General features: G+C 36.8%; 1 long non-coding RNA gene across 1 annotated transcript in view; it reads right to left on the bottom strand.

Annotated features, from left to right (window-relative positions):
• LOC133532443 (uncharacterized) overlaps positions 1–20,064 on the bottom strand; it is a 43,567-nt gene that overhangs the window by 21,359 nt on the left and 2,144 nt on the right. The gene's annotated exons all lie outside the window — the stretch shown is intronic.

Raw genomic sequence — 20,064 nt, 5'->3', positions numbered from 1 at the left:
CGCGCAAACTATTCTGTTTACAAAAAAATGATATTAGGAACCTAAATATCATTTTTGAAGTCCTATCCATAGATACCCCACACGTATGGGTTTGATAATTTTTTTTTTTTTTAATTTTATGACGTATTAAAAAAACTGCTTACTAGATCTCGTTGAAACCAATTTTCGGTGGAAGTTTGCATGGTAATGTATATCATATATTTTTTTTAGATTTTTCATTCTGTTATTTTAGAAGTTACAGGGGGGGGGGGGGGACACATTTTTTCACTTTGGAAGTGTCTCGCGCAAACTATTCTGTTTAGAAAAAAATGATATTAGAAACTTAAATATCATTTTTGAAGACCTATCCATAGATGCCCCACACGTATGGGTTTGATGAAAAAAAAAAATATTTTTTTTAATTTTATGACGTATTAAAAAAAACTACTTACTAGATCTCGTTCAAACCAATTTTCGGTGGAAGTTTGCATGGCAGTGTATATCATATATTTTTTTTAGATTTTTCATTCTGTTATATTAGAAGTTACGGGGGGGGGGGACACATTTTACCACTTTGGAAGTGTCTCTCGCGCAAACTATTCAGTTTAGAAAAAAATGATATTAGAAACCTCGATATTATTTTTAAAGACCTATCCATAGATACCCCACACGTATGGTTTGATGAAAAAAGATTTTTTGAGTTTCAGTTCTAAGTATGGGGAACCCCCAAAATTTATTGTTTTTTTTTTCTAGTTTTGTGTAAAAATCTTAATGCGGTTCATAGAATACATCTACTTACCAAGTTTGAACAGTATAGCTCTTATAGTTTCGGAAAAAGTGGCTGTGACATAATCGGACAGACAGACGGACATGACGAATCTATAAGGGTTCCGTTTTTTGCCATTTGGCTACGGAACCCTAAAAAAAGTAAAATAAATAAATAGGGATCGAAATCACCTTGAAGAGACCGCGTATTCTTTGCATGTTTCTTATAACTTTTTTTCTGAATATTACATAGAATTATGCAAAACTGTGACGTTAAATTATATTGTAAGTAATTCAACATTAAAGAGACGTTCAATTAGTATACAGGGTGGATTTCCTTTATGGTTAAGTTTGGGCAGCTGCCAGATCCTGTGCTGCTACGCGAAAAAGGTCTTAAAAGACCTTCCCTCTATTTCAAATTAATGAAGATTGGCGTTAACAGATTTTCGAAAAAACATACAGGGTGCGAGAAAAAGGTTATTTTTGTTAAACTTTTTTTTTATGGCAATCTATCTATCGAGGATCAAAAGCTTGTAAGGGACCAAAAATGCTTGACATCTAGGGAAGGTCTCCTAAGGCCGTTTACGCGTAGCTGCAAGGGATCTGGTAGCTGCCCTCACTGATCCAAAAAGAAAATCCACCTGTATATGGAACATGAAGCATACAACTTTTGTATCAGTAAAAATCTTTGTGATAGAACCTACGACCTGACTTGACTAAGTAATTATTATTAAGTTTAATATTAATTTAATTGTTGAATGATATGAAGACTGTCAAATTGTGATATTAGATTAAATAAAAATTTGTTAATTTTTAAACATTACATAATCTTATCCCCCCATCTCCGTTCTGCAACCGTGGGACTAGACGCGGACTTGCGTTTTACCCTTACATCGTTACTTTACCACTGATTCGCACTAAACGCTACGCATCCAGCTTTATCATGCGAACGGCTAAGGAGTGGAATTCACTTCCTGCAAATCTATTCCCAGTCCACTATAACTTGGACCTTTTTAAATCGAGAGTGAATAGACATCTTTTAGGTAAGCATGTTCCATCCTAGACTGCATCGGCACTTTCCATCAGGTGAGATTGTGGTCAAATGCTTACCTTTTCGGAATAAAAAAAAAAAAACTTTCATGTCATTTTGTTATATTTAATCGGTTTATCAATATATGTTTAATGCAGTAATAAAACCTCAAAGAAGAATAATTAGTAATACAGTCAAAATATTTAATTTGGGACCCACTTCGTACCTAGTCACACTGACAATAGTATGAGGTATGGAAGGTGGAGGTAAGGAATAAAATCTCCATAGGCAGAACTGGGGGCCTACCGCGAAAACCGAAATTCGCAAATTGCGGGGATCTTTCTCTTTTACTCTTAGTAAGACGTAATTAGAGTGACAGAGAAAAATGCTCGCAATTGACGAATTTCGATTTTCCCGGTAGCCGCCCTGAGGGCCTACCGCGAACCACGTTCGACGTGTTGCCGCCCCGTCACACTTACGTAAAAATTTATAAGTGCGACAGAGAGGCAACACGACGAACATGGTTCGCGGTAGGTCCTCTGTTGTAAAAGTGTCCAGCTGTCAGCTATAAATAATAGTTCTAAATCTCTCCAAAGTAGCTAGAACCTAGGCGTTATTGACGGAGTGAAGTGCGCTGTCTAGGATTGATTTTTTTTCAAATATTCTAGGTATGGTAGCGCCACCTATTTAAGATTTTTTGACGGACACTTTTTGGTACATGGAAATGGTATTCCTTACCTTCACCTTTCATAATAGGAGGTCTCTAGTCTCTAGCGACTTTCATGTTGTTTCTCACTGGGACAAGGTGCGAAATGGTTCACAAATTAAATCTTTTGACTGTAGATACCTAAATAAGTGTTAAGTTGCAATATGACCTCGGTGACGATTTGGCGAACGTCCAACGGTGTGTTCGGTCAATGAGAATTAAAAAGAAGACTAAGAGTGCTCACTCCAAACCAACAAAAAGTCTAATGCTCAACGATTTTCCGCTAATATTATAACCAGCGTAACCAGAACTCTATTTAGCTTATTTACTGTGGCCCTAGTGAAAAAGGGTACAAGTCTCTGGCAGTTTAGGTGTATAAGGGCATAAGTGTTACGTGGAACTTACACCCCTTTACACCTGCGCTGCCAGAGACTTGTACCCTTTTTCACTAGGGCCAATGATTTATTTATTTATTTTTATGTACATAATAACCGCATTAATTTCCTTTTCTGTACATAATAAGCAATGCCGGATTTAGAGGTCTGGAGGCCTCGGACAATAAAGGAGTGGAGGCCCCCTGGCCTCTATTGTGGGGGCCCCTCTTTTGTGGAGGCCCGGGGCAGTAGCCCCGGTTGCCCTCCCCTAAATCCGGCCCTGATAATAAGCACAAGTTCAGCGTGTCCTAAAAAAATCCACCGAGTTACGAAAATGTATGGTATTTTCGTTACTCAATGGAAAATTATACATTTTTTGTCGTACCTAAATTGGGGTTTTGTATTTTTTCCACCATAATAAGGAGATTTTCTCACCAGTAAATTTTTATTCAAATCTAACAATACAATCTGCCCAGACAACAAGACAAAGAAATCTCTTACCGACAGGAAAAACCTGATCAAAAATCTTATGGCCTGGAATCAAAATATTTATACAAACTACACCCATACAGGCCCCTTCCGAGAATCAGAATCCGTTTCCAAGAACCATTCAAGAGACCTTCATTCCTGTATTTCAATAAGTAATCCCATTAAAACATTACATTTGAATATCAACCGTAAAGCTATGGCGATAAGTTAGAAATTAGATTAACCTGTCTACAGATTCTTTGTTTATTTAAATAAAGAATAACTTAATTTAATATTCCATGTTTGTTAAATGACGAAGGAATGATAACATTTGTGAAATACATAGACATCAGACATCTTCATTATTCCATTACATTTTGTGTTTGATGTTTTTTGCTTAATCGGCGGCCGGATTCGACTTGAGAAAGTGGAGATATGAGACGTGGCCCCCGAAGCCACCGTTAACCTTTTGCAACTTTCTCAAGTATTTTTTTTTTATTTGTGGGAAATATTGAAATATAACTAATTCAATAGCCTTGTGTTTGACACCTTGATATCAATCAAGGAGAATTTGAAATAGAGATGGATTGTCGTAGTAAACTTTGTAGCTATAGTAAATTTACTGCCATCTTTCGACACATGATTAAAACTTTTAGAAAGAAGTGGTGCCATCTACTAGAGCCAAAGGTTATGGCGCCATCACTCGAAAAGATGCCGCCATACCTTTGGCCTATGATCTAGTAGATGCCGCACTTTTTGATATTTAACAAATGTAAGTTAAATAATAAGCTTAGAATAAGGATCAAAGTCAAATGGCGACAAAATCATGTGACAGTAAATTTACTGTGGCTATAAAGTTTACTTTGACAATCCACCTATATTTAAAAAATTGATTTTATACTACGTCGGTGGCAAACAAGCATACGGCCTGCCTAATGGTAAGCAGTATCCGTAGCCTATGTACGCCTGCAACTCCAGAGGAGTTACATGCGCGTTGCCGACCCTAACCCCCTCCCACCCTCGTTGAGCTCTGGCAACCTTTCTTTCTTTTTTTTTCTTTTGTCTTTGATACAAATGAATCAAGAAATCTCTACGGAGCGAGCGATTGGCATCTTGTCTAGTACCCTGAATTTATTTATTACAACCGTATAGTTCGTGGCATCCACGATGACGCGCAGATTTGTCAAATCTAACCTTTAATAACGTGACAATACGAGTCAAGGCAAGCGCCATCGTAAATGACACGATCTATATCTTATACTTTTAAACGAGCAATTCTTGTATATATATATATATATATATATTTCTGTGATCTCGGAAACGGCTCTAACGATTTCGCTGAAATTTGGTATATGGGGGTTTTTGGGTGTATACAATCGATCTAGATTAGTCTTATGTTTGGGGAAACGCGTGTTTTCGAGTTTTCATGCGTTTTTCTTTCGACGCAGAATATGGTCGCTAATTTCGTGGTGCCGGCCACAGTCCATCTGGTCCAGCGGGTTAAGACGCGGACGGCTAGAAACGAGTGTTACGGGTTCGAATCTCGCCCGGTGACTAACTTTTGTTTTTTTTTATATGTTCAAGTTTATATATAATTTTTTAATTTTTATTGTTTTAGACAAGTTTAATTTAGTAAAAAATGTAGTTAAGATTATCACCTATACACCACCATATTATGTACAATAAATAGTTATAACCGAGCAAAGCTACTATACTATAGTATTGAATCGTCAAAAATCTGACGAAAACTCTTTCGTTGTCCCGCGTTTTCCAATAATGCGAGTTCCCTGTCCTTTTGCTCCACGTAACCTCCAGACTGCTGCGCAGTATGTTTGGTGCATTGACCTAATATTTATGCGTGACCAAATGCGCGTTGAAAGGGGCCCGCAAATGTTGTACGAATAAATATGTTAGGGATTAGGACAAGGTATCTCATTTGACTTTGAATCTTTTGTGTAAGTATGGGGGCTTTTAATATGATATTATTCTCGTAGGCACATCGTACACGAACAGTTTTTATTCAGAAATCGAGTTTGGCTTTTAAAGGTTTTATACACAGTAGGCCAATTAAACTCGACAGATTTTAAAGGTGTATTCTTGACCGCATTTAGATACTAAAATACGATATTTAGATACAAAGCTTAAGACGAAAGTGGTGAACCCGCCAGATATCGCCTTCTCATACAAATGCAGTCCTCATTTTCCTCTGGATATTAACTTTATTGAAAATATTTTGACACAATTGAATAGAATAAAATAGAAGAAATTTATGCAGAAAACGCTTAAGTTTAGATAATACATGAGCCGACAGAATCAATTTATTATTAAGCGTCACTGAAAAGGTCTCCACTCAGCTTAATGTCAAGATACCACCTAAGGATCCCGACGCTGGTCTTCCGTGGAAACCTTTCCGAGAGAGCGCAGCTACACGCTAAAGTACAAAATTTTATATATTGCTTATATTTCGACCACAGCTATGCTAATACGTTCTTTTTTTAGAACTTTTAATTTTTATAAGAGTTAGGAGCATTAAAAAAATTGTGTGAAATCTGTTTGTCACTCCTAATATTTACAATAATAATTTTTTTAACCCCTATTCCAAAACGCCAATTCTCGGGATTAGTTGCCAAGCGGACCCCAGGCTCCCATGAGCCGTGGCAAAAATGCCGGGACAGCACCAAGAAGGAGAAGATTTAAAAAAAAAAGGCAACCGTCATAGCTATGTTTAAAACACATCAAATTATGTAAAAATATTATTCATAATGTCAATATCCAGAGAGGAAAATGGGGAATAACCTTGTATGGAGAAGCGGCCGTCCCTTTTCCTCTTAACCTTTTGTATGCTCCTGTCAAATATTTGCCATTTATATAGCAATAAAATAAAATATATGTACAGTAAGGCTATGATGGTCGGCTCTTCATCATTTGTCACCATGCCTGTCACGTTCTAACAAGTATGTAAGCGTGAAAGTGACGGGCATAGTGACAAGTGATAAAAATGGAACCATGATGCCACCGCTGGGTGTTTATTTAGTCACCTGCAATAATTTACGGGGTGAATATATATAGTCTGTATCTTTAGGTATTTAAAAAAAGGTAAACAAAATCTACCCTCAAATGGCTCCTTAAGGCAGCTGAGGGTAGATGAAAACATTACATGATCAAATAATGTAGGTTTAAAGTCAGGTCGTTCAGTGACAGATCCAGGCGGTTTTGTATTTGGTTGGTTAACCTATAAATATTAAAACTACCCGAAAATGTACAAATTGTTTGTTTACTATTTTTTAAATACCTAAAGATACAGGCATAGGTCATACAGAGCAACTTTTACTATGGGAGCAACCCCGATATTGCGAAAAAACTCTCCCATCGAAAATGTCAAGGTCAGACAGCTAAAATTTATGAAACAGCCAATTTTTTCGCGATTTCGGGGTTAATTATTACAAGTGACTTAATAAATACCCTGTATATAGAAATTGGATATGGAGCATATCTGCTCCCAAGCATACCAAAGACATTATTTCTCTATGCCGAAGATTAATTTAGGTCTTGAAGACCGAGGGTGTATCGATACACCAAGCGATTCGGAGCTGACGTGTAACCGTATCGTTGATACGTTGCTGGATAAGAACTGCTCTCCGCCGGCCGGGGTTGCTGCTTATATTCACCCGAAAGCGTGGGAACGATATGGGGATGCGTGGTTGTGATTTCACGTAGGCGACGAGAAGTTCCTGGAGTCTTTATTTATTTTTATTTAAAATTTGATTCAGGCAACAAGGCCCATATTACAAATACCTTACAGACTAACATACATATACATTTTATAAAATTACAACTAAACACTATTTAGGCGACAAAACGGCGTGGCTCCGTTGAATCGACTGCTCTTGTGTCGGATTCGGCAGTTTGCCCCGGAACCTCCGAAACACGACACCCTTCGGCCAGAAGTCGGCGCATTCGATGGTCCCCTGCAGCGGTCGCGGCGGTCTTTGTACTCTCGCTAATCTCGCTTCTACTAAGATAACGAAGGGTCGCTCCGGGGTTCATGGGAACAGCATTAAGAACTGCCATAAAATAGGCGATGAATTACATACGCTTGCACTTGTGTCAGAGGTTTGGAGTGCGTGTGCGTTGTTTACCCCATTAAGTGCGTCTGCGTTCCTTTGATCGGCGCCAACATTATCCTTAAGAGGCAACAGGAGTGCTAATTATTCATACAAACGTACTCGACTGTTTCCTCCGTAGGGTTTGAAACTAGAGCAATGATGTTTTCAACACAGATTATTATTATTAATATCTGTGTCGGACTGTTTCGCTTTTCTTGATATTATTGTTTCTTAAAGCGCTAGTCCACTTCAAATATTCGCAAAAACAGCCTAATTTACTAGGCCGCAAAGAGAAGCATGGTATTCAAAACTGACATTAATTAGCCTAAAAAGCAAAACAGTCCGACACAGATAATTTCATTACCATTTAGATATCAAAATTTCGTATCATTTGGTTAAGGTTTGGAGGAGGAAACAGTCGAGTACGAAAAATCGTTTTTTGAGATTTTTACGCAGGATTTATTCCCTAACCGCTTCTGTTAGCGAGAAGGATACCTATATTCGCCTTAATATTTAAATCACAGCTCCGGTATCCTCTTAATGTGTTGTCATCGGTGTGTGGCTGGAGATCGGGGGTAGGCGTAGCATCCCATAACTCAACAAAAATGTGACATTATCTATGAAAAGGGACCTTATTGTCGATGTCGCTTACGCCGCACTGCGTAGCGCGGCGTTGTTTACAATATGGGAGCATCGTTGATAATGGCGTAAACGTCACCGACAATAAGGTCCCTTTTCATAGATAATGTCACAAATTAGTATCAAAGAGATATATTAAAAGTTCCATGAATGAGCGCTAGTCTTTTGTCTTCAATTAAACACAGGCAATCTCGCAACAACATTTGCAATTCGAGATCTCGCACGAAAAATCTGAATCGATATTGGGTGTTTCGAGATCGAGATTTGGCAAAATAATTAAAGATGTGTTTGTTATTTTGATTAAAAAAATCTAAGATTTCCGTATATTCTACTTATTTAGGGTATGTCATGTTACATTTTTATAATAAGAACAACAAATTAAATCAACATTTAATAAATGATCGACTTTTTTAAACAATAAGTTTTTTTTATATTACATGTAGTTATAACGTGTTTGACGTGGAAAATTAGCTTTTAGTTCACTATGTATTTTGAAAATGATTTCGAAGCAGGGGCACTAACATTCTCAATTGATATTTTTGTCAAGCACTGAGCAATTTACAAAAATTTTTGGGTAAGCGAGCAAAAATCATATAATCACTATGGGTACGGTAAGTACGCCTGATTCTTCCGCACAGAGCGCGCCACAGCACTTTCATCGTCAGCAACGCCGGCCGCACACAATAGCACTGCCTGAACAATATGAACCTAAGATGAAAAAGATTACTCAAACAAAGTAATTCACACGGAACAATATTTCAATCACGTTCGAGATCTGGAAAATATTAATCGAGATCTCGAACGAGATTGCAAAAATCGAGATCTCCTGTGAACGAGATTGAAACTCGAAAATACGTGCGAGCTTTTGCGAGATCTCGAAAACTCGAGATCGAGATTGCATTTCCTAATTGAGACTTTACGTCAAGGCAAGTGCTGCCCTCTACAGTTCACGTACGTTTTCTTGTGCATTGTAGGTTCTGCCATCTTGTGGCCTACATTGGAAGCTTAAACTTGCCATTGCCATCCCACGCTACGCATCCTCTCCTCACATATTTCTGGTGGAAGCGCAGACTAAAATTAGTTCAACTTTGTGTATTATTATATATAAGTATATATATGTATACATAATTTCTATGTATACAGAGGACTCCGAGACCGAGACCACGGGGACAATGCACAATGCCGTCCTCGAAACGTCAGAGGTAATTTTAAAACTTAAACTTTTCTGTAAATAATAATGTGTAAAACTCGTGAAAGTTTAAATCAGTAACTTTGTGTTGTTACGAAGAATCGTTTCTTTGCTAATCCCAAAACGGAAATACGTGGCATTCTTTCAATTTTCCCACGGCTATTTATAACCTAAACATAACTGCTTGCGCTTGGCAAATATTTTGTTAGGTGCTAGATTATAATATAATATATTCATGTATATCTACATAATTATATATATTATTCTATCTTTTATACATTATATAAGTATTTAACGATTTATATAAGTATTTTTAATATATTTATTATTATTTTTTCCTGCACACAACAAACCCACTTTTTTGACCCAATGGTGGATTGGTAGAGAATGCTTTTTGGCATTAAGTTCGCCATTTGTATATTTTCTTTATTTGTGCAATAAAGTTTAAATAAATACAGTGTGAACTGTATATATTAACGTGGTTTAATTTAAATTAAGACTCATACATTGATAAACTCTCCATAGCGTAACCGCCATTCTCTATTACGAAGAAATGTGTTAATTTTTTGACACAGTAAATATTATATTATAATTTAACAAAAGATATCGATAAAACCTTTGAGGTTCCGAAACTTCGCAGGTCATAAGTAGCCGTCTTTCTTTTATTTATTTATTTATTTAAACTTTATTGCACACATAAAGAAAAATGTAGGTACAAATGGAGAACTTAATGCCAAAAGGCATTCTCTACCAGTAAGCCATTGGGTCAAACTGAGACATTTGTGTATGTTGGTGCAGGAAAAAATAATAACAAATAATAAGAAAAAAATTAAACGTGAAGTCAAATAATATTAAAAATATATAAATAGTTAAATACTACAACTTTTTTTTTTTTTTATTAGCCTATTTGTGTGTCCCACTGCTGGGCAAAGGCCTCCCCTCTAGCTTTCCACTACTTATATAATATTTATTTTTTATTACATATTGTTAATTGCCATTAACACGCACATCATTACGTTACGTGCATATGGTTGACTTCCTAGTCAACCATAATGATGGTGCCTATCGCGTATCAGTCGTAAGCCAACGTTGAAACTGTTAAATGTAATTTTGTAAAAATTTGGTTGTTTTTTGCTTTAATCAATTTTTTCTTTTAAGAGCCTATAAAGTGTCCCACTGCTGGGCAAAGGCCTCCCCCCTAGACTTCCAATCTTCCCGATGAACTGCAGCATCCGTCCAGTTGTTGATAAATGCGTCCAGGTCGTCCCGCCATCTCCTCTTGGCCAACCATGCCTGCGTTTACGTTGTGGCGCCCACTCCGTGGCTAGTTTAGCCCACCTCAATCAATATAACGATATAAAATGCTTGGTCCCTTGAGATTCGTTATTGAGAGTTGACACTGTATATTAATGATATCGGTTAATAAATCTCTTGACAAAAATGTTGTTAAACTAACATATACAAAGTAACCCTCGTTACCCTCGTGGCTACGCCAGGTAACGAATGCTCAAAAAAAGTTATAGAAAGAAATATACCTACACTGTTAGTAGCGAATCGAGCCAATATACAGTGCATGTACACCTATATAGGTAGAATCGTGGAGAAACTAATTCAAAACATTGTAGCCAGCAACACCTACTTATGTAACCCAATATTCATATGCAAATAAATCATTCACTTATCATTCATTCATTCATCAAAATGCTTGGAACACAATTTTTGACTTCGTAACTTTATTTGGACTAGTTAGGAGGTGAATATATCAAGAGTCCCAGGCCGTAGCCCTTGAACCGGAGGGCAGAGGGGGATTTGAAGGTCCCATTTTTCGGTTTATTGATTATATCTCGAAAACTGTGCGTCTTAGCGACATGGCCTCTGAAACAAAATGAAATTTGATTAAATTTGTTACAACTTAAATTTGGACAAGTTTTTCGTTATTTGTATAGTTTTTGAGATATCGGCTCCCAATTATCAAGATAAAATTAAGAGTGCTAAAATAAACTTTCAATAGAGGATATACTGTTGTAAAGGTTATTATCTGATATGCCTCGGGCAACTAAAATGTACGGGGGCTAAATCAATATAATGGAAATAAATAAATAAATAAATTACTACACAGATTGACTAAGTCCCACAGTAAGCTCAATAAGGCTTGTGTTGAGGGCACTTATTAGACAATGATATATATAATATATAAATACTTAAATACATAGAAAACACCCATGACTCAGGAACAAATAGCCATGCTCATCACACGAATAAATGCCCTTACCAGGATTTGAACCCGGGACCATCAGCTTCGTAGGCAGGGTCACTAACCACCAGGCCAAACCGGTCGTCAATGGAAGAAATATCCTTTAGCATAAATTATGCAGATAATGCATCGTAACTGCAAAGGAATTTTGTTATTGTCTGCAATTCGGCTTTTACTTTAAAAACGATATGTTGGTAATTGTTTTATTTTGCACAATAGGTAGGTACTTTTTATTGTTTCCCTTAAAACCCCAAACAACGTCTGCCCACCAGATGGTTATGGATAGCTTTCTCGTGGTGTTTTAGACTTCGTATTCTGGGGATTAGAAATAAAAAAGAGCGTTATCATCCCATCAGAGTAAAATAAGTTTACATCTTAGTATAGAGTGCTACCTATACCCTGATTCATAATTAATTCCTACCTTGTTACGCGACCGGCCCGCCGCGGCCGGCCGGTCGGTGACACCTTCTCGTGACTCATGAGGGCCTGGTACTTGCTCTTTGCTAAATTAAATTTTTGGACAGTTTTTTTCTCGATTTTGGCCACCGTAGCCTACGGAGACTAACAAGCAACGCTAAGCGGTCTTCGTAGTCTATGGGTGTTGCTATATTACGGGTGTCACATGCGTGTTTCTGACTTATGAAGTAATTGTTTTTACTATGCAACCAAATGAATATTTTGTAAGTTGGCAGCAATGCACTTAGTTTAAAACTGTATTCGTTCTGATTTTGTTAGGTTGGTAGCCATTAATCGCAGTAACGTTATAGCGATTTAAAACACAAGTGCATGATAAAGTGATGAAGTGAGTGATGAGGAATAGACAATATAGACTTTTCTTGAAACTGTATGTTCTTATATTCGTGTTAATGAATGCATAAATGACAGATAACAGTAGAGGTGTAGGAAAAGAGCTTAATAGTTTTGCGATGTTACTTACCTATGAAAGCAATAAATGATTACTGATTACTGCGATCCTAGCGAAATAGGGAATGGTATTTACGAAATTCCATTTCGGGCGAAAACGTTTTCCGCTAACTAAATCGTCACATATCACTTTGATTTTCAATCGCTTCAGCATAATATATTTTAGGTTTATAGGTTTTGTTTTTATTTTTGCAAATTTTGAAAAAAAAGGAATACCTATAAACCTAGTTAAGTACTAGCAACTGCCCGTGACTTCATCTGCAAAGAACCCTTTATGGCCACACGACACTAGAGATCCACCAGAATAACTCTGCAACGATGTTAATAGCATAGACTGTGCAAGTGTCATTTCACTTCAAAATCGCTGCAGAGCTAACTTGGTCTAACTCTATCGTCTTTTGAACGGCCTACCGCGAACCCGAAACTCGCATATTGCGGGGATCTTTCTCTTTTACTCACAGTAAGACGTAATTAGAGTGACAGAGAAAAATGCCCGCAATTGACGAACATCGATTTTCGCCGCTATAGCCATGCGTCTGGTCAGCGCTATTGAAAATGGCGTCGCTGCGCAGTTGCGCCAACGTTGCGTCAAGCAGCAACCATAGAGTTGACTTATCGTATCGCGGAACGTGGATCCGCGCAGAGGGTTATGAATCCTAATTAATTGTTCAGGAAAACCAATACCTACTAACCTGGATCCGCGTTCTAGTATAATATGAAAGGTTTACTTTCATCTCAAAAAAATAGGTGCCTACGTCCATCTTATTATATTACTTATGTTAGTATTTGATTGAAGTGTCGTAATTCGAAACGTACTAGGCATGTATTAAACTAGTTTATTTATTTTGTAAGTAGTAACTTTAACTCGAACGAAATAGAAGGCAGCTTTAAGTATTCTAATATTGACACTATTCAAGGAGACCCTTTTTAGAAGTTAATATCAGGATGCCTAGCCAAGATGTCCATCATTTGCGCTACGACAACAAAACGCTGTCTCTCTATCACACTAGTATGTAAGTGTTAGAGTCAGAAAGCATTTCGTTGTCGCAGACCAACGATTGGCGTCTTGACTAGGCTCTATGGTATTGTCAAACCATCTGTCTGCCTAGCCAAGTTAACAATCGCTTGCGCTACGACAGCGAAACGCTTTTTATCTCTCTTTTACTCTTCCATATTATAGTTAGTGCGACAGTGACAGTTGCGTTTCTTTCGCTACGGAGCGTAAACGATCAGCATGTTGACTACGCACCCTAAGAAGAAAATTCAACGTATTAGAAGTTCTTGTTAAGATTTAACTCAATAGATCTTTTGGATAATGAGGTATTAGTATTAAATTTCTCTCAATTCGCAACGTTAAAAGAAATAAGTTTATTTATTTAGTACATTTTGTTCCAACTTTGACCCGAATTAGAGGGCACCTTTGAACATTGAGTCTATTCACTAGCGACCTTTAGAAAGGAGCTTTTTAGAGGTACAATACTGTTCCCTTTGAATAGTATTTATTTACCTACTAAAATAGGACTATCGCAGAGTAAATTAAAGGAGTAATACACCTTTAACTTTTCCGACGCCGTCTCAAACACAAAAGCTTTCACTCAGACGCCACGTCACACTGTGGGCTGAAATTCGACTCACATTGACATAGAAACCGAACTTGTTATTTTTATGTTTTTAGGGTTCCGTAGTCAACTAGGAACCCTTATAGTTTCGCCATGTCCGTCTGTCTGTCTGTCTGTCTGTCTGTCCGAGGCTTTGCTCCGTGGTCGTTAGAGCTAGAAAGCTGAAATTTGGCATGGATATATAAATCAATAAAGCCGACAAAGTCGTACAATAAAATCTAAAAATTTAATTTTTTTTAGGGTACCTCACCTACACGTAAAGTGGGAATGAAATTTTTTGTTCGCTTCAACCCTAGAGTGTGGGTATCGTTGGAAAGGTCTTTCAAAACTAATAGGGGTTTTCAAGAAACATTAATTGATAAAGTGAATATATTCGGAGATAATCGCTCCGAAAGAAAAAAAAAACTGTCCCCCCCCCTCTAACTTTTGAACCATAGGTCCAAAAAATATGAAAAAAATCGTGGAAGTAGAGCTTAAGAAAGACATTAAATGAAAAATATAGCGGACATGATCAGTTTAGCTGTTTTTGAGTTATCGCAAAAAGTTTCCCTTCATAGTAAAAAGACTTACTTTAATTAGGTACTGATTATGCAAATTTGCCTATTTGTTTAACTCGGGTGAAAGGTACCGTTTCATCCCTTGGTTAACAATTTACTATACTTTAAGCTCCAGTTTAGCTTATTGTGACGGAAGAGTAACTACGGAACCCTACACTGAGCGTGGCCCGACATGCTCTTGGCCGGTTATTTTTATTGAAATAGGTTTTGCCCAGCATTGTTGTGGTAACCTATGAGGCCGTGACGGATATATGTAGTATGCCAAAAAAATCACAAACAATTCGTAGTATAACCATCTGCGAGGATATTACCGTATTTGTTGCAGTTCTTGAGATATTTTGATATTTTGTTCCGGCTCCATATTTTTTTTTGAAAAAAAAACATAACTACTATTTTCAACTCAAATCGTCTGAAACTTATAAACACACTGAGCAAAACACATTTCAATCAAAAAAAAATCTTAAAATGTTAACTTTGGTTTTTGTGCTTTTTCCATAGAAACAATGATTAAAAAAAAACCGCACCCGTGACGGATATATGTAGTATGCCAAAAAATCACAAATAATTCTTAGCCTAACCACCCGCGAGGATATTACGGTTTGTTCTGCGGTTCTTGAGTAATAATGATTTCTTGTTCCTGCTCCATACATTTTTTTTTTAAATCGTAATTCGACAAATTTCATTCCAAATTGTCTAAAATTCATAGGTTACCATAACAATGCTGGGCACAGCACAACCTATTTCAATAAAATAAAAATAAAAATAATAACAATTTCGGTTTCTATGTCAATGAGAGTCGAATTTCAGCCCACAGTGCGTCACCGAAATGTCAAAACTGAACTTGAACTTTGTGCATATGCACGTAGGTATGTTGATTAGCGGTCTGTGACGGATTAATCCGTCATTGGCGTTGGACTTGCGGTTCGCATATATCCGTCGTTTGCGTCGAAAAGGTACCCATAGAGAGAGAAAAAAATTAAGAAATATTAACCTTATGTAAATTCTCTTAAGTTCAAATTTCTTCAATTTTATATCTCGAGTTCCGCCATATACTGAATTGGTCTATGGCGTTTGTGTTTATGGACGATTTTTTTAGGAAGAGTGTGGTACCTATACAGGTACCTTAGATTCTCTCAATAATAACTAATAAGTCATCCTTCAATCAATTATTGTGTGCGTGGCATCTCCTGCTAGGTATGTGGGGCCGTTCAAGTGAAATCTGTTAAGCAAATTTTATCTATTGTTAGTAAAATTATTACTTATTTTAATATTTCTCTTGGGCGAAGTTGGTCACCAAAGGCGACCTTAGGGTTCCCTGCGGTAAACTTTTGCCAACCCTGCTTTGCAATGCAACATTAATAAAAAAGCGGCCAAGTGCGAGTCGGACTCGCCCATGAAGGGTTCCGTACCATTTATGACGTATTAAAAAAACTACTTACTAGATCTGGTCCAAACCAATTTTCGTTGGAAGTTTGCATGGTAATGTATATCATATATTTTTTTTAGAATTTTCATTCCGTTATTTTAGAAGTTACAGGGGGGGGACACACTTTTTTTCACTTTGGAAGTGTCTCTCGCGCAAACTATTCAATTTAGAAAAAAATTATATTAGAAACCTAAATATCATTTTTGAAGACCTATCCATAGAAACCCCACACGTATGGGTCTGATGAAAAAAAAAATTTTTTTTTAATTTTATGACGTATTAAAAAAAAGCTACTTACTAAATCTCGCTCAAACCAATTTTCGGTGGAAGTTTGCATGGCAATGTATATCATATATTTTTTTTAGATTTTACATTCTGTTATTTTAGAAGTTACGGGGGGGGGGGGGGGGGGGGACACACATTTTTCCACTTTGGACGTGTCTCTCGCGCAAACTATTCAGTTTAGAAAAAAATTATATTAGAAACCTCAATATCATTTTAAAGACCTATCCATAGATACCCCACACGTATGGGTTTGATGAAAAAAGATTTTTTGAGTTTCAGTTCTAAGTATGGGGAAACCCCAAAATTTATTGTTATTTTTCTATTTTTGTGTAAACATCTTAATGCGGTTCATAGAATACATCTACTTACCAAGTTTGAACAGTATAGCTCTTATAGTTTCGGAAAAAAGTGGCTGTGACATAATCGGACAGACAGACGGACATGACGAATCTATAAGGGTTCCGTTTTTTGCCATTTGGCTACGGAACCCTAATAAAAGCAATATAATAACAATCCACTGCGAAAAATGTTTTGTTTTAAGCTTATTTAGATTAAGTATTTATAAAACGTCACTTTAAACACTCGCGGTGCACCATTTTCTTTGGCGCATAGATTATATTTCGCAGATGTAACATGGAGGTACTAATGATAATCTACCTTATTGTTTGTAGAATATATATACAAAAATGATAAATTAATTGTGATCTTGTAATTTTTTTAAAGTGTTTTTATTATATTTAAAGAATATATTATGTTATGTTATGTTATGTGTTGAGTTTTTCGGAACTTATGTACGAAATATCATTTGATATTTACCACTAGCTTTTCGGTGAAGGAAAACATCGTGAGGAAACCTGCATACATCTGCGAAGAAATTCAAAGGTGTATGTGAAGTCCCCAATCCGCATTGGGCTAGCGTGGGGGACTATAGCCTCTCGCGCATGAGAGGAGGCCTGTGCCCAGCAGTGGGACGTATATAGGCTGAATTATTATTTTTTTTATTTTATAAGCGCAATTTGATCAAAATTGCTACGAGTACGAGAGTCAAACGCAAAAGGTTTTAAGACTATTTTTCACCAAAGAAAGAAAAATCATTACACTTGAATGGAAATAAATACATTTTATCTAGATACTTTACAGTACGTATTTAGGCTGAAAATGAAAAGTTGTCATAACCATTTCGCTTCTGACTAGCTATTATTCTTAAGCTTAGTGACAGATGTCAAACGCCGAAGATGGCGGACACAATTGTATAATTACTTAATTCTACACACCTAGACTCCTTAACTCAAAAAATCATTTTAATTTAAGATTAGTAGTTAAGCTAGAAATAATGCATGTTTTTTGTTATGAAATTAACAGTTTTTTTTTTTACAAATTGTTCTCTATTGCGTGTCTAGTACGTAGTACATTTATGTCAATGTATTAGGTACTACCAAACCCAAAATGACTCTGTCTTTGAACAAATCTACCGTGCCACTTTTTTGGGGAACAGCTTTAAGCGCTGTCACCACTCGACTCCTTCCAATAAGAAATACCTATCGTATGACATATGTACCTATATGTACTTCTGGTCTCCCGCGATACAGGCCTAGCCTAGTGCGGGGACTCCTGGAAACTCTGTTGTCAATCTAGTTATGCACCAACTCTTAAAAACAACCGCTGTATACTTTTTCTGTGTCCTTTCTTGTGCAATAAACATTTTTTTTTTATCTTTATCTTATCTTATCTATTTTATTTTATTTTTATTTGTTTGATATATTGTTTTGTTTTGTGTATACTATGTGCTAGACTTCTTTTATTGTATCTGGAACACATATTAACATGACATAATTTTATTAAATTCGGCTACCTACCTGAAGAGATTGCTTTTTAGCGATAAGACCGCCTGTTGTTTACCTCTTCTTAATGCTGTATTCTTTATATTGTTTCTGGACTGAGGTGTGCAATAATGAGTATTTGCATTGTATTGTATTGTAAGTAAGTAAACACTTCATTGTAAGAGAAAAATAAATATTGTTTACATCGAATGGAAAATAATTGGGCAGTACAAAGGCGAACTTATCCCTAAGAGAGATCTCTTCCAGTTAACCTATACCTAAAAGAGTAATAAAAACTATATCTAAAGTAATTATATATTATATAATTATATATTGTATCGTGATATCGGTCCGATGTAGACTACTTTTCTCCATATACTTTGACCATGTATACTCATTAAATCTGTCTGTTAGTCCTCCATTAATACCTATATATATTACATAGGTACGTACATACATTCAACCAGAGAAATCTAATTTAAAGCCTTAAGCCTTAAGAGTCCCACAAAGACCAACCCCTACATACTGAGCTTATAGGACTCGCGGTCACCGCCCGTGTGGTGTATAGGTCAGATATAAGATTGGATTTAGACACAGCGCGCCAAGCGGAACGTTTCGGAAACTCAAAATCCCATACAAAACGAGACAACGCAAACGCGTACGACACGTTTCGAAATCGAATAAATTTACACTCGGGGCTCTGATCAGTTGGCCGCAAGTTTACGACCTGGGCTATAACCGCGGAAATCGAAGTTCGTCAATTTCGGGCATTTGTCTTTGTCACTCTAATTACGTCTTAAGTAAGAGCGAAAGAGAAAGATCCCCGCAATTTGCGAATTTGGTTTTCGCGGTAGGCCCCCTGTTAGTCGTGTGCCGGTCTGTACGAAAATAAATTGTAAATTATTGATTTCGTTCCCTAATAATGGTATATTGAAGCGTAAAATGGTGTGATAAGTCATACAAAACTTCCAAATACAAAACTGATGATGATGAATAACATTCCACGGGTAAGTCAAATTCATTATTTTGTTGAAAATTGATTCCTGAAAATTTTCCGGTTTTCTGTGGAGTCCCGTGTATAGTTTGTATTTTTCTCCGTGAGCTTCTACGGATTATCGTCTTATCTATTGTTTAAAAACCGCAAAGGCGCGTGCCACTATGAAAAAATGGGCAGGCCGCATAGGTAGCGTTTATTGAATTACTACTCTATTGAGCACGGAATAAGATTCATTATGAACTAATACAGAATTCTAACAGAATAGCTGTCTGATCTCTATTGGTGCGTCTAAGGTAGGCGACTAAACGCTCTCAAACCAGCTTAACTTGTGACACTGCGATCCGAAACAAAGATACGTATTCGAAGACCTCGATATCGATAAGACGATAATCCGTAGAAGCTCACGGAGAAAAATACAAACTATACCTAGCCGTCGCCATACAATGAAAGTAACGCTCTCATTTTACAATAATGAATAGAATCAGTGACCATAACTATGGTATAAAGACGCCTTGACAGGTAATTTGTATAAGAATACAAGCAAATCTCGTCCTTATGGCAAGCGACAATGTGGGTGGGGAAGTTAATTTGGCTGTCAATATTAACGTTATGAAATGTTCAATGTGAAGTAAACCCTAAATGGCTCATGGTCCGAAACTGAGGGCTACGACAGAGAGACACGTTCGACGTGTTGCCTCTCTGTCGCACTTGTAAATTCGTACGTAAGTGTAACAGGGAGGAAAGTCGAACGTCGTTCGCGGTAGGCCCTCTGTACCTATAGCAAGGATCATATGATGGAGCGTTGGATTTTAAATATAGACTTTATTTTGTTTGTGTTAAGGTAGAAAATGCAATGTATCGACACCATATGTTAAGCATCAGCTAAGTTTTGTAAACATCTCCTAGAGATGTTATTGATACTCGAT

Source organism: Cydia pomonella, chromosome 27, assembly GCF_033807575.1.
Source record: "Cydia pomonella isolate Wapato2018A chromosome 27, ilCydPomo1, whole genome shotgun sequence".
NCBI lineage: Eukaryota > Metazoa > Arthropoda > Insecta > Lepidoptera > Tortricidae > Cydia > Cydia pomonella.
This window is presented reverse-complemented; position numbering and strand designations above follow the sequence as displayed.